Source organism: Urocitellus parryii, chromosome 10 (genome assembly GCF_045843805.1).
Source record: "Urocitellus parryii isolate mUroPar1 chromosome 10, mUroPar1.hap1, whole genome shotgun sequence".
NCBI classification, from domain to species: Eukaryota; Metazoa; Chordata; class Mammalia; order Rodentia; family Sciuridae; genus Urocitellus; species Urocitellus parryii.
In genome coordinates, this window is record NC_135540.1 from 42,008,767 (window position 1) to 42,021,614 (window position 12,848).

Sequence of the window (12,848 nt, forward strand, 5' to 3'; positions counted from 1 at the left end):
CTGCCAACATTTAAGAGAAAATAAATATTATTCATCAAAAAGGCCATAAAAGGGCTGGGTTTGTGGCACAGAAGTAGAGCACTCGCCCTAGCATGCATAAGGCACTGGGTTTCCGTCCTCAGCATCACATGAAGTAAAATAAAGATATTGTGTCTGCCTATAACTAAAAAATAAATATATTTTTTTAAAAAGGTCATAAAAAAACAAAAAAAGGTGAGATGTAGGGATTCTGACTGTGGAAATATACAGGGCACCCGGTAATCTCTCTTAGGATCTAATAATATAGTTAATGTATGTGCAATGTCTAGCTGGTATGGCAATGCCCTGAGAAGCCTTGGTGTTAGAGCCACTCTACCACCTTCCCTGCCTCTGCACCTTGTCTCTGTGTCCCCTTTATTATTATTATTTCTTTACAGGTGTGTGTGAGGAATCAAAACCACTCATTCCATGAGCCAGGAAGCAAAAGGGAAGAGAAAGAGGCCAGGGTCCCACAATGCCCTTCCAGAGCAAGCCCCCCAAGGACCACTAAGGCCCACCTCCAAATGATTCCACCACTTCTCAGCTGAACAACCCTGTGGACAAAGCCTTTAACACATGGGTCTTTGGGGGACACTTATCCAAACCGTAGGAGTACCCAAACATGCTTCTCTGCTTCCTATTTAAAAAAATAACCTCTTTAAACCTCACTTCCTCTGAAAACTACTATCCCTTTTTTCCCCCTCTCATTTCTAACAAATTTCCTCAAAAGAATTATCTGTGCTATGTTCACTGATTCCTTTTCTTCCATCCTCTTTAATCCATTAAATGTTACAAAATTACGCTTTCACCCATCATCCCATGAAAAGTTTATTATAAAGTTCATTAATCATTTTCCCAGTTACTAAACCCAGTGGTCAATTCTGCCTTCATCTTACTGGGTCTGTCAGCAGGGTTTAACATAATTGATTTATCTTTTCGTATTTCTGTTTTCCACTTGGCTACATGCTTGGTTTTCTCTCTCTATTTCAATTTCCTTTTTACTTAATTTTATTTACTTATTTACTTTAAGTTCTCTTCACTCCAACCTGAAACTACTGACTTATATGGCTCAGTCCTTGAACCTTTTTTTTTTTTTTTCCCATAGTCATTTATTCTACAATCTCATCCAACTTCCTGGGCGTAAATTGGATATAGCATATTGGGCATATGTGCAAAAGTCCATAAGCCAATGACTCTTAAATGTTCATGTCCACTCTAGTCTACCCTCCTGAACTTGAAGCTCATTATAAATTTTATTATATGAATCTTGATTTCAAAAGCCCAGGGTTATTCTTTCTTTCCCTAATTTTACACATCAAATGCATGTAGAAATCTTGTGACCCACCATCAAAACAAAACAAAACAACAAACTCTAATTAGTCCATTTGTTCCTGCCTTTTTTTTTTTTTTTTTTTTTTTTTTTTTTTTTTTTTTTTTTTTTTTGCGGTGGGTGGGGTGGTGCAGAGCAGGATACCAGGGATTAAATTCAGGGACACTGGACCACTGAGCCACATCCTGAGCCCTATTGTGTATTTTATTAAGAGACAGGGTTTTCTGAGTTGCTGAGTCTGGCTTTGAACTTGCAATCCTCCTGTCTTAGCCTCCTAAAATGCTGGGATTTACAGGCATGCACCAGGGCACCTGGCTGTCCCCTGCCTTTACTGAGATACCATCCTTTCTCACTTGAACTATTCAATAGCCCTCTTAGAGGTCTCCTTTCTTTCACTCCTGACGCCATACAATCTATTTTTATTAGAAGAACCAGACAATCCTTTCAAAGTAAATGTTCAGATCATGTTATCCCTCTGTTTAAAAGCCTCGACTGCCCAAGTTGTGGGTGTAGCTCAGTCGTAGAGCACTTGTCTACCATTCACCAAGCCCTGGGTTCAATTCCCAGAACCAGAAAAACAAAAACCCTTCAGTGCCCTCTCCTTCATTTCCTTGAGTAAAAACCAAAGTCTTTTCAGTTGCCTGTAGGACCCCTTTTGACCTGACCTCTCATTACCTCCCTGACTTATTTCTCCATGCTTTATCATGCTCCAAATATATTGGTACTCTTGAACGTGCAAGGCAAGGTCTCATCAGAGCCTCTGCATGGTTGTTTCCTTTATCTGGAGTACTCCTCCCCATCTTGGCCATCTTCTCCCATGCTTTAAGGATCACTCAAGTCTTAGTACTACAAAGCTCTCAGTCTTCTTCCCTCATCTTTGCATTCCTGACTTTATTTTTCTTCTATTTTTTCTCTTTCTATGGTGCATATCACCTTCTAAAACATTACTGAATCTAGCTATTATGCTTTTTTTTTTCTGTTTCCTCTCACTAGACTGTAAGCTCCTTAAGAGTAGGTCTTGGTTTATTTTGTTTACTAATATATTTCAAGAAGATAGAATAGTACCTCTCCATAGAAGGTGCATGGAAAGTCTTTTTCAAATGATGAATGAAAAATATTTTAGAAGATAAGCTAACAATTTAGAAAATCACCAATGTGAATTATTTCTAATTTCATAAAGGAACTATGTAAGTTCAAACAAGACATATCTTAGTGAAAAACTTCTACCTTCAAATCATTGTTTCAATTTTTAATTCAATAATATTCAATTTATAAACTGTTTTAAGGGGCTGGGGCTGGGGCTTAGCGGTAGAGCACTCACCTAGGATGTGCGGGGCCCTGAATTCCATCCTCAGCACCACATAAAAATAAAGAAATAAAAAATAGAAACTGTTTTAAGTCATTCTCTGAAATGTTTTTCTGAATAAACACTAGAAGTTGCAGGCTATTTTTGGATTCAGAGCCACGAGGAACTAATACTTAATGCATGACCAGCTTAAAACAGGACATTCTCTCTTTTGGAAGAAAATGAAAAACTACAATGGAAATTTTCATACATATGTTTTTAAAAAGACAATCTCAAGGGGCTGGGGATGTGGCTCAAGAATTTTCATTCTGCTTTTGGAAGAAATGGAAAACTACAATGGAAACTTTCATACTATGTGGTTATATATATGTTTTTAAAAAGACAATCTCTAGGGGCTGGGGATGTGGCTCAAGCGGTAGTGCGCTCGCCTGGCATGCGTGCGGCCTGGGTTCGATCCTCAGCACCACATACCAACAAAGATGTTATGTCCCCCGAGAACTAAAAAATAAATATTAAAAATTCTCTCTCTCTCTCTCTCTCTCTCTCTCTCTCTCTCTCTCTCTCTCTCTCTCTTAAAAAATATCTCAAGAATTTATTTATTGCCTTGGCTTTTTAAATGACAATCTTATTTAGTATTTCTTCATTAACTGTAAATTCTGTCAAGAGTCAATGCAGTGCCTTTTTACAAAAGAGAAAAGCCCTTTAGAAATTGTAAGTTAAGAGTTTAACATCTGTTCCTTTCAGACTCCTTAGAAATTGTAGACTTAAAGGTTCAACTTCTCTTCCCTCCAAGTAGCTAAATGTAATAATTTAAAAACCAGTTGGCAAACACTTTAGGAACAACAGAATAATAAGCAGCATGTCTTTGTGAAAGAAAAAAAAAGTCCTGTGAGACCCATCTAAAGTTGTTGCAGACCAGAATGACAGAACGGTAAAGTGGGAGAATTTATCTTGACTGGAATATGATCCCTGCTGGAATGGAAATTGAGACCCAGCACAGTACAATCTGGCATGCTGGACAGCACCTTCTTTCATTCAGTTCCTAGTAAGAGTATAAGCAAGTCTCCTGCACGTATCACTTTCTTAGATAATGGGAAGAACTTTGTAGGAGACAGATCACAGCTACAATTTGGTGGAATACAAAAGAAGCAATGAGACAGTCCTATAAAAGTATGTTGTGGTGGGGTTGGGGCTACAGCTCAGTGGTAAAGTGCTTGCCTTACATGTATGAGGCACTGGGTTCGATCCTCAGCACCACATAAAAATAAATAAAGATATTGTGTATCAATCTACAACTTCAAAAATATTTTTTAAAAAAGTATGTTGTGGGGGCTGGGGTTGTAACTCAGTGGTAGAGCACTTGCCTCGCACGTAGGAGGTCCTGCATTGTCTCCTCAGCACCACATGAAGATAAATAAATAAAGGTATTGTATCCATCTACAACTACAAAAATTAAAAATAAATAAATAAATAAAAGTATGCTGTGGCTCTCCTAAGTATGCTCTCCTTCCTAATCATCATGTGTGCTGCTTCCCCCTCTGCTTCTTCCCTCTCAATTCTGTGGATTGAGACCTCTGAAACCATTAACATTCTTCCCATCCTAGGCCAAATGATCTGTCCTTCCTTTGGCTCACTGACCACAGGAATGAAGAAATCCAGACGAGGGAGCTGATACCAGCAGATCTAAGAAACGGCTCTCTTTTAAGGCTACCATTTGTATATGAATTATGACTGCTGGTATGCATACCTGGAAATCAGCCTTTGTGTCCTCTGTTTAAAAGCTCTCGGCTACACCTGATAGAATTTCAACAGCCTCTGAGAAATGAGTCCATTGCCTTCTCATTTGCTAACGAATCAATAAAACTTCTTTTTTCCTTTTTCTCAAAACAACAACAACAAAACCCAACCAAACAAACAAAAAACTGCTGTGGAACAAGCCAGCATACACTAACACCAAATGGCAAAAGCTAAGCCATTTCTGACCTATTTGCAGAGATAAGCAGTGAACTCATTACAGCAATAAAATTTATATTAACACCCCAAAGGGAATATGTATGAATTGCCCCTAAAGGTAGCCTAACTGATGCTATTATGGAAATATATTCCCAGGGGGAATGGGTCATCAAAGTAAAATTTGAACTGGAGGCCAAATATTTTGCAATGTTAAATTTAGTTCATTTTAAATTTTTTAAATTTGATGATTATATTAATGGAATGTAGAGCATAAAATTAAAATCATAAATAATTTCAAATAGAAGTAAGATATTTGTCACTGAACAATGGGTTTGGGGCCTTGTCAGAAAAAACAGAACTCAGTTTAACTCAATTTAGCAATGAAATCTATGTTCATAAAGTGACCCAGTACAGATGAAGAAGAAAATACACATAATTAAGATGTGTGGCTTAGCTGAGAATAAGATAGTAATCACAGAGAACATAGATAAATGATACGGTAGAAATACACATAGTATTGCTTAAAGATAGGTATGATACCAGTATCTTATGAACATAGATGCAGCAGAGAAAAAGATATTACTCTTAACTCTTATATGAACATTAAAGTGTCTTGTACATAATTTATGAGAAATATGAAAAACAGAACTTACAGGCATGAATTAAAATGATTAATGGCTTGAAAATAGGTGATAGGAAGACAGGCTAAATGAATGTGATCATTATCCGGTAGAACAGAAGTCAGTGGGATGACTTCATCTTTCTAATTTATAAAGGAATATTATGCAGATGGCGGCCAGCTGTTCTTCATCTCCACTGAGGACTAACCAAAGGAAATGGGTCTAAATGTTGGCTGGTGGGAGTTAGGTTAAATATGCAAAACTGTTTCCTGACAGCAAGAGTTGTAAAATACTGAGCAATTCCTGAGAGGCACTGTAGAATCTCCTTCCCTGGTTATCTCTTAAGAACATAAAGAGCTTTACCATCTGCCAGCAATGAGTACACTGCAGGTTTGCAAAGTAGCAAAGAAGAATAGACTATAACTCAAAAATCCCGTGATATTTGCACCCAAGTAGACTTCCACGTGCTTGTTTTTGTTTTTGTAACTTTTTTGGATAAATGATGGTTAGTGCTTGAGAATTTTACTTATACCACTACATTTTTTCTACAGAAGGGGGAAACATTATGTTCTACTTCATTTAAGAATAAATGTGGCTCATTTTTATTAGCCCCTAAGAGCAGTTCAGCTTTATAGGACTTTTAGACATAATTAAATATGGGTCTATTCATCATTCAAGAGGATATGCTGGCAATTTATGTTTCAATATTTTATCATCCTATAGCTGGATCACTGTTTCCAGGAAAGCTGGATCAGTACATTTTCATACTGCAAAAATCTTACAACTGCCAATAAAAATGAGGGTTGAGACTGACTCCCAGCAACAAGAAACATGTGTTTTATCTTCATTTTGCCTGTATTAAGTTTTTATCATTCTCTTGAAAGAAGAGAAGATAAAACCTAACCATGTCCCTGAGCATAAGAATTTATCTCTGTAGATCCATTCTTCTTGACTGAAGAGATCAAGCAAGGAAGCATGTATATGCAGGAAAAATTAATAAGCATTTAGTGTGAAATTCTAAGTTTTAAGGAGACAGTTATTTTATTTTATAGTTTTAGTGCTTAGTTTTATGGTTTTTACAAATAAGTTTATGAAATAATATGGGATATTTCTGCTTATGCAAAAGTATTATGCTTAACTTTGGATTGTAAGAACTTTCCAAACCTATAATAATAATGACTTTGGGAACTTAAGTTGAGATATATATATATATATATATATATCTCAAGTAGATCAAGTTGAGATATATATATATATATATATCTCAAGTAGATCAAGTAATCTCCCTCAGGGTTCTGTAATGGTTAATAACTAGAGAAGTCAGACAAGATCTTAGAAAATCTGTGGTCAGAAGTTCTCCTCAAACTCTGTGTTTTGGGAACACATTCTTTATCCAGATATATATTAATAATACTTCCTCTGAAGCCAATGTTAAACATGATATTCTTGCATAAGCAAAATTGTAAAAACAGTAAAACTATACCCAATATAATTGTCTCCTTAAAAATTTAGAATCAGATATTAAATGTTTATTAGTTTTTCCCACATGCCTGCCACACACCAACAGCAGAGGTCTGAATTTAGCAGTATCTCAAATCTCTGATGTCATTCTTCTTGAGAATGTTTATGTAATGAACAATCTTGGAAGATAGCAATGAGTCTCTTCTGGGGCAAAGATTAGGCATATGTTCTTTTCAACATGAAAACTTAGGTTTCACTAAGCTTAGGGTTTCTTTCCTACAACACAATCCATTCCATGTGCAGGAACCATCTTGCCCTCTTTGAGTTGCCCTATAAGAATTGATTCTCAGGGAACTGGCACTTCAAATGCCATTCACTGGCTATTGACATTGGCATGAGTAATAAACTGTTTTTCGTCTCTGACCTAGGTGTCAGAGATGCATCTTTGAAACTGCATCCTGCATTCTTGAAACTAGAGCAGGGAGGGAAGCCCAATTTGTTTACTGGCAAGAGGGTAAATCTCATAACCTTTGCAGTTTGTGAGAGTTTATTCCTCTACAAGTTTCATTCATAATCTCAGACTGATACCTTGTACTAAATAGAATCATTTATAAAGTCAACTACTACCAACTATGTAAAATTAGAAGGAAGGAAGAAAGAAAAAAAATGTAATGGATTACATATACCTCTACCATACATGATAAGGCAAGATGAAATATGGGTAACTAGTAAAACCCTCACTTAAGCAACTGATTAAAGCCCAAATTTTGTATGCATGACTTCTTTCTCTAGTATCCATTTTACAGTCTCTTTGCCTTTGGCTGCATTTCAGTTGGTGTGATTTCTTTACCTAATGTGATGATTCAAAATACATAATGGTATTTATGTATTAGAATATATGTCTCAAAATGGATGAAACTCATAAATATAAAGGTAGTTGATAAAGTGCATCACAGAAGAATGCACATAGTACAGTATCATTTACACTAAAACTAAGTAATATTTTTAGGAATGGTAGTGCTCATCTATAATCCCAGCAACTCACGAGGCTGAGGGTAGGCAGGTCCCAAGTTTGAGCCCAGCCTCAGCAACTTAACCAGACCCTATCTAAAATAAAAAATAAAAAGGGATAGGAATATAGGTTAGTGGTAGAGTGTCCCTGGGTTCAATCCCCAGCACTGCAAAAAAAAAAAAAAAAAAAAAAAGAAAAGAAAGAAAGAAAAGGAAAAAAGAAGCACTATATTTAGGGATCATATATCTCTCTATATATGTACACATATATATCAAAACTATATTTATAAAGATATATATATATATATATAGCAATACTATAAGGACACAAAAACAAATGAAATAATTATAAACACAGAAATAAGAACAATATTATCTCTGGGAATAAAGGAAAATGTTCACACAGTCTTCAAGAGTTAAATGAAGATCAGTAGACGGTAAGTAGAGAATTAAGGGGGTTGGAGGGAAGGAAGGAAAGAAGAAGAACTGGGGAATAAAATCAGCCACATTATGCTATATACATGTATAAATTATCATGATGAATCCCACTTTATGCATAATTTTAATGCACTGATGAAAAAAATATATATACATATAAATAAACAGAAAAAAGGTCAAAGAATAGAGGGAGGGGAATAGGGAAAGGGAGGAGTGAAGTACTGGGGAATGAATTGAAGCTAATTTTATGTGCATATATGAGTATTTCACCATGGATCCCACTAATATTTAAAATTTACTAAGAAAACATTTTAATAAAAGATTGTGTTCTATTTGTCAGGGTGGGTGGTGTGCATAGATATTGGTTTTACTAATATTTTTATGGTGAAATAATATATATTTAGAATTAACCAACTGGGCAGTGTTTAGATGATTTCAATTTTCTTGGCAACATCAAAGCATCATAATCAGGAATGAGTTGACCAAATGCCTTCCCCTCCCTACCAGGCCTGCTCAGAGTGTTGACCTTGGCCACATCAATGTCACAGAACTGCTTGCTTCACTTTTAGTGCCATGTTGGTCAAAGGGACTGTTTTTTAATATTTTAAAATAAATGTATATATTAGACATAAAAGTGATCTTTCCACTCTAGCCACAGAAAATCATTGTAAAATAAAAGTTCTTTTCAATGTTCTTACCATTTTTTCCATCTCTTAAATTTTTGGCTATATTAATTTAAAATAAAACAAAACAAAAACTTCTAGTTACAGATCTGAAGCTTATTTGAAATATCCTTAAAAGAATTATTTTTAATGTTTTACTTACTTGTTCCTTTGTAGATATCCTCTTGCTCTCTGTATACTAAACAGCTTTCCTGCAGTAACAGTTAAGATATAAACACAGTAAGTAATAGGGAATGAGACCTGGGTCCCATTTTAGACACAAGTTTCATTTTCGTTTGTCTTTTCCCTTTTTGATACAGAGCCACCTGCTGGCAGGAGAGCATTAGTTAACCTTGAAAATATTTAACAATGCAATAGGGTTGAAATTTACAGGGAAGTAATAATGATGTACCTCAAAAACGGTTTCCACTTTTTACTCAGAGTGAGACTGTTAATGACACCAAAAATGTTCATGTTAAAATGAACGAAGCAGTCAAGGGAAGGATTTTTTTTTTAATTGGACTTTCTCACAGATCAATTTGAAATGTTGATCCGAAACCCTCATTAAGAACTAAGAGGCTGAAGATACAGTAGGGAGGAAAATAAGTTCATTCTGTAGGGTTCTTAAAAGCTAAAGGATTTCTGAGCATGGGTAGAAAACTGATCAAGACAAGAAAAGGGGACTTTCTTTTTTTAATGATTTTTTTAATTTATATATGACAGCAGAATGCATTACAATTCTTATTACACATATAGAGCACAATTTTTCATATTTCGGGTTGTATACAAAGTATATTCACACCAATTCGTGTCTTCATACATGTACTTTGGATAACTCCTCAGACTCATCAGGCAAGAACGAGGAGATGGAGAGTTGATTGTTGTAATTTTATCTGGGCTGAAAGGGAAATGCAATAGCAGCCTAAGGCATGAAGTACTCCAGAGAAAATGTGAACCAGTTAAGCAAATAAAAAAGCAAGTAGCCTAAGGAAGCATAACCAGGATTTGGGACCATAGTGAAAGCCCAGTTGAAGTTGGTGTTCATAAACTTTCTGATGAAATTAATAGGCTCCGATTTGTGATTTTTCTCCAAAATTACTGTTTTCAGATATAGATATGCAAAAGTTAAAATTGGGGGTTGATTATTTTAATACATTAGTTTTCATGAGACAGAAACGACAAGGCAGAGACAGTTCATAGCACTGACAAAATTATTCTTAGGATTATGGACCATGGAAGATATGCGATGAATAGTATTAAAGGTAGGCTGAAGATATAAAAAGGGAGACTGGATTCTTATTGAAGGGTCCACTAAAGTCAGAGGAGTGTTGAAGGGAGAGAACTTGAAGAAGTAAGCCAGGAAGAGGAAAGATGGTGGTGAGAGTGCTCAATGCCTAAGCTATTGATTTGGAATATCAATAATTCTGTGGATTTTGTGGATTAAAACATCCATCATGTGGCTGTGGAGAGAGAGCTGAGAGTAGGAAAGGCCATGAGGAAAGAGTCAAGAATTGAAAGGAAATCATGGATATAGAAAGCATCTTCGAGGACAGCAATTGGGCAGGGAGAAAGCTGTCAGGTGCCAGAGTTTTGATAAACATAAGAGATTGTTCAAGTGATAAATAAAGTGAGCTAATAAAGAAAATTAACTGAGTTGCATGAGCCTCTAAGAACCAAGATTCCTTTCCATAAGAGACGGGGTGGATAATGATCTGGGAGATGTAAGAAGGAGAAAAGATTCAAAGAATCACAGTCATCACTCCCTTGGCAGCTAGAGAACACCAGTGTTGCAATAAGGCCAGTGGAGGTAGCACGTGGAGAAGAGCAGGTTGTGCTAATGATGGAGTAGTAGTTCTAGGTATTTGCAGCTGGAGATGGGAGGTGGAAATGAAAAGGAATGCATCACTCACAATCTGCTTGGCCTTTCTATTTCCTGAAGGATTTTTCCTTTTTTTCAAACTGAAGAACTAAGTTAAGGCTCTCTTTTTTTTTAATCAACTACTTACTGTTACTGAAATAAGTTCATTTCTGAAATAAGAATGCATTGCTCTCTAAAACTAGTTCATAACAGACATAATAATTATCTTAGAGATTTGTAATAATGAAAAGCAATTTAATTATGTGTATATATCCATGTAAGTCATCATTAAAAATAATTGATGATGGTAGAAGAGCACACTGTGGAATATAAAATAAATAGAAAAATAAAATCATGACAAGAAAATGTAGGATAGTGGGATGAAGGCAAAGGTGAAGCTGATTTGCTAGAAATCATAAGTTCTTACACAAATACTGGAGTTAAGCCACAAATTCTTTGCTTTCTAGAAAGAAATATGATGGATTTAAAACTCGATGCCCATAAATTTTAATTTTCCTGGTTGTTTAGGAAAAGTACAACTAGCATTGGAAATTAAAATATCTCTTTTGGGACTTCATTAAATAGGATTCACACATCCTATTGTTGGGGTTTTGTTAATATCCCCAACAATAAATGCATAACCATAATATGAGAATTTATGAATATAAATCAAGTTGCTGGCACCTTGTTTTTGAAATTTAAATTTTTATTGATTTTTAAAAAAATAAATGACAGCGGGATTCATTACGATTCTTATTTCACGTATACAGCACAATTTTTCATATCTCTGATTGTATATAAAGTAAGTTGATTCCAATTTGTGTCTTCATACATGTACTTTGGATAATGATGTCCATCACATTCCACCATCCTTGCTAATCCCCTGTCCCCTCCCCACACTCCATTTATCTTTGTAGTTTGGTGGATTTCTATATTGAAAATATTTAATTCTTTTTTTTTCTCTTTAGTGTAGATTATCTTCTAGTGGGATCTATACTTTTATGTGTTTTCATGATGATGGTTATCTTTCACTTCCTTTAAGCATTTTTATAAGGTCAGTATGGTGATAATAAGTTCTCAGTTTTTGCTTGTTTTGAAAGGTAATTATTTCTAGTTCATTTCTGAAGGATAAATTTTCTGGGTATAGTATCTTGGTGTTTGTTTGTCTTCAGAACTTTGAATATGTCATCTCATTCCCTCTTGGACTACAAGGTTTCTGTTCAGAAATTTTCTGTTAGTCTAATTGGGATTCCCTTAAATAGACTTGGCACTTTTCTCTTGCTATTTTTAGAATTCTCTCTTTGTCTTGGACTTTTGACAATTTGACTCATATGCCACAAAAAGAACTTTCTTGAGTCATATCCATTTGGGACCCTTTGGGTGGGCTTCTTGGATCTGGATGTCCTGAATATTTGGAAAATTTTCTGCTGTTATTTCATTGAATAGGTTTTCTATGCCATTTCCTTGAAACTCTTATAATTCAGATATTTGTTTAATGGTGTCCCATAAATATTTGGAGTTTTATTTTGTTTTGATTTTTGTTTTTATATGTTACTGGGCTATTCCAAAAGACTTGTGTTCAAGTTCAGAAATTCTCCCCTCTGCTTGATGCAGTCTGATGTCATTTAGACTGTCATCTATCTATCTATATTTATTCTTATTAAGTTCTTTAATTCCAAGATTTATATTTGTTTTTTTTATGATCTCTATCTCTTTGCTAAATTTTTTTATTCTTATCATGAATCATTTTTCTAACTATAACAAATCGCCTTTATAATCTCTTATATCTCATTAAGTTTCCCCAGAATCATTCTTTCAAATTCTTTTCCAGGCATTCATTCAATTTCATGTCTTTTATGTCTGTCGCCAGAAAGTTACTGTTTTCTCCTGGAGCTGTCATAGTACCCTGTTTTTTCATTCTTCTTGTGTCGCTGCAATTGATATTTGCACATCTGGTGGATCAGTACTGGAAGAGTGAGTCACGCGTGGACAGGTGAGGTTGACATTGGTCTGAAAATGGCACTACATGGCAGAAACTTGGATCAGGGAGAATATTACATGAACAAGGTTCTTCTTTTCCATTATCTTTTCCCCTTGGTACAAAGACTGAGTTTAGACTGAGGCATTTGCACAATCGATGCAAGGCCCTTCTTCATTTCCTTTTTCACCAGACCATTTCTTCATTTCCCCC

The 12,848-nt window shown here is 35.4% G+C and overlaps 1 protein-coding gene across 6 annotated transcripts in view; it reads right to left on the reverse strand.

Annotated features, from left to right (window-relative positions):
* The window catches only part of Hpgds (hematopoietic prostaglandin D synthase), a 96,085-nt gene that overhangs the window by 69,578 nt on the left and 13,659 nt on the right, over nt 1–12,848 (reverse strand). For 3 of the 6 annotated variants that reach the window (XM_026407445.2, XM_077803616.1, XM_026407448.2), the window contains exon 1: nt 8,963–9,086. The gene's annotated coding sequence lies outside the window, so the exon portion shown is untranslated. Of the gene's footprint in view, nt 1–2,669; nt 2,690–8,962; nt 9,088–12,848 lie in introns of those variants that run through there. The other 3 variants (XM_026407446.2, XM_026407449.2, XM_077803617.1) reach the window with 3 other exon arrangements.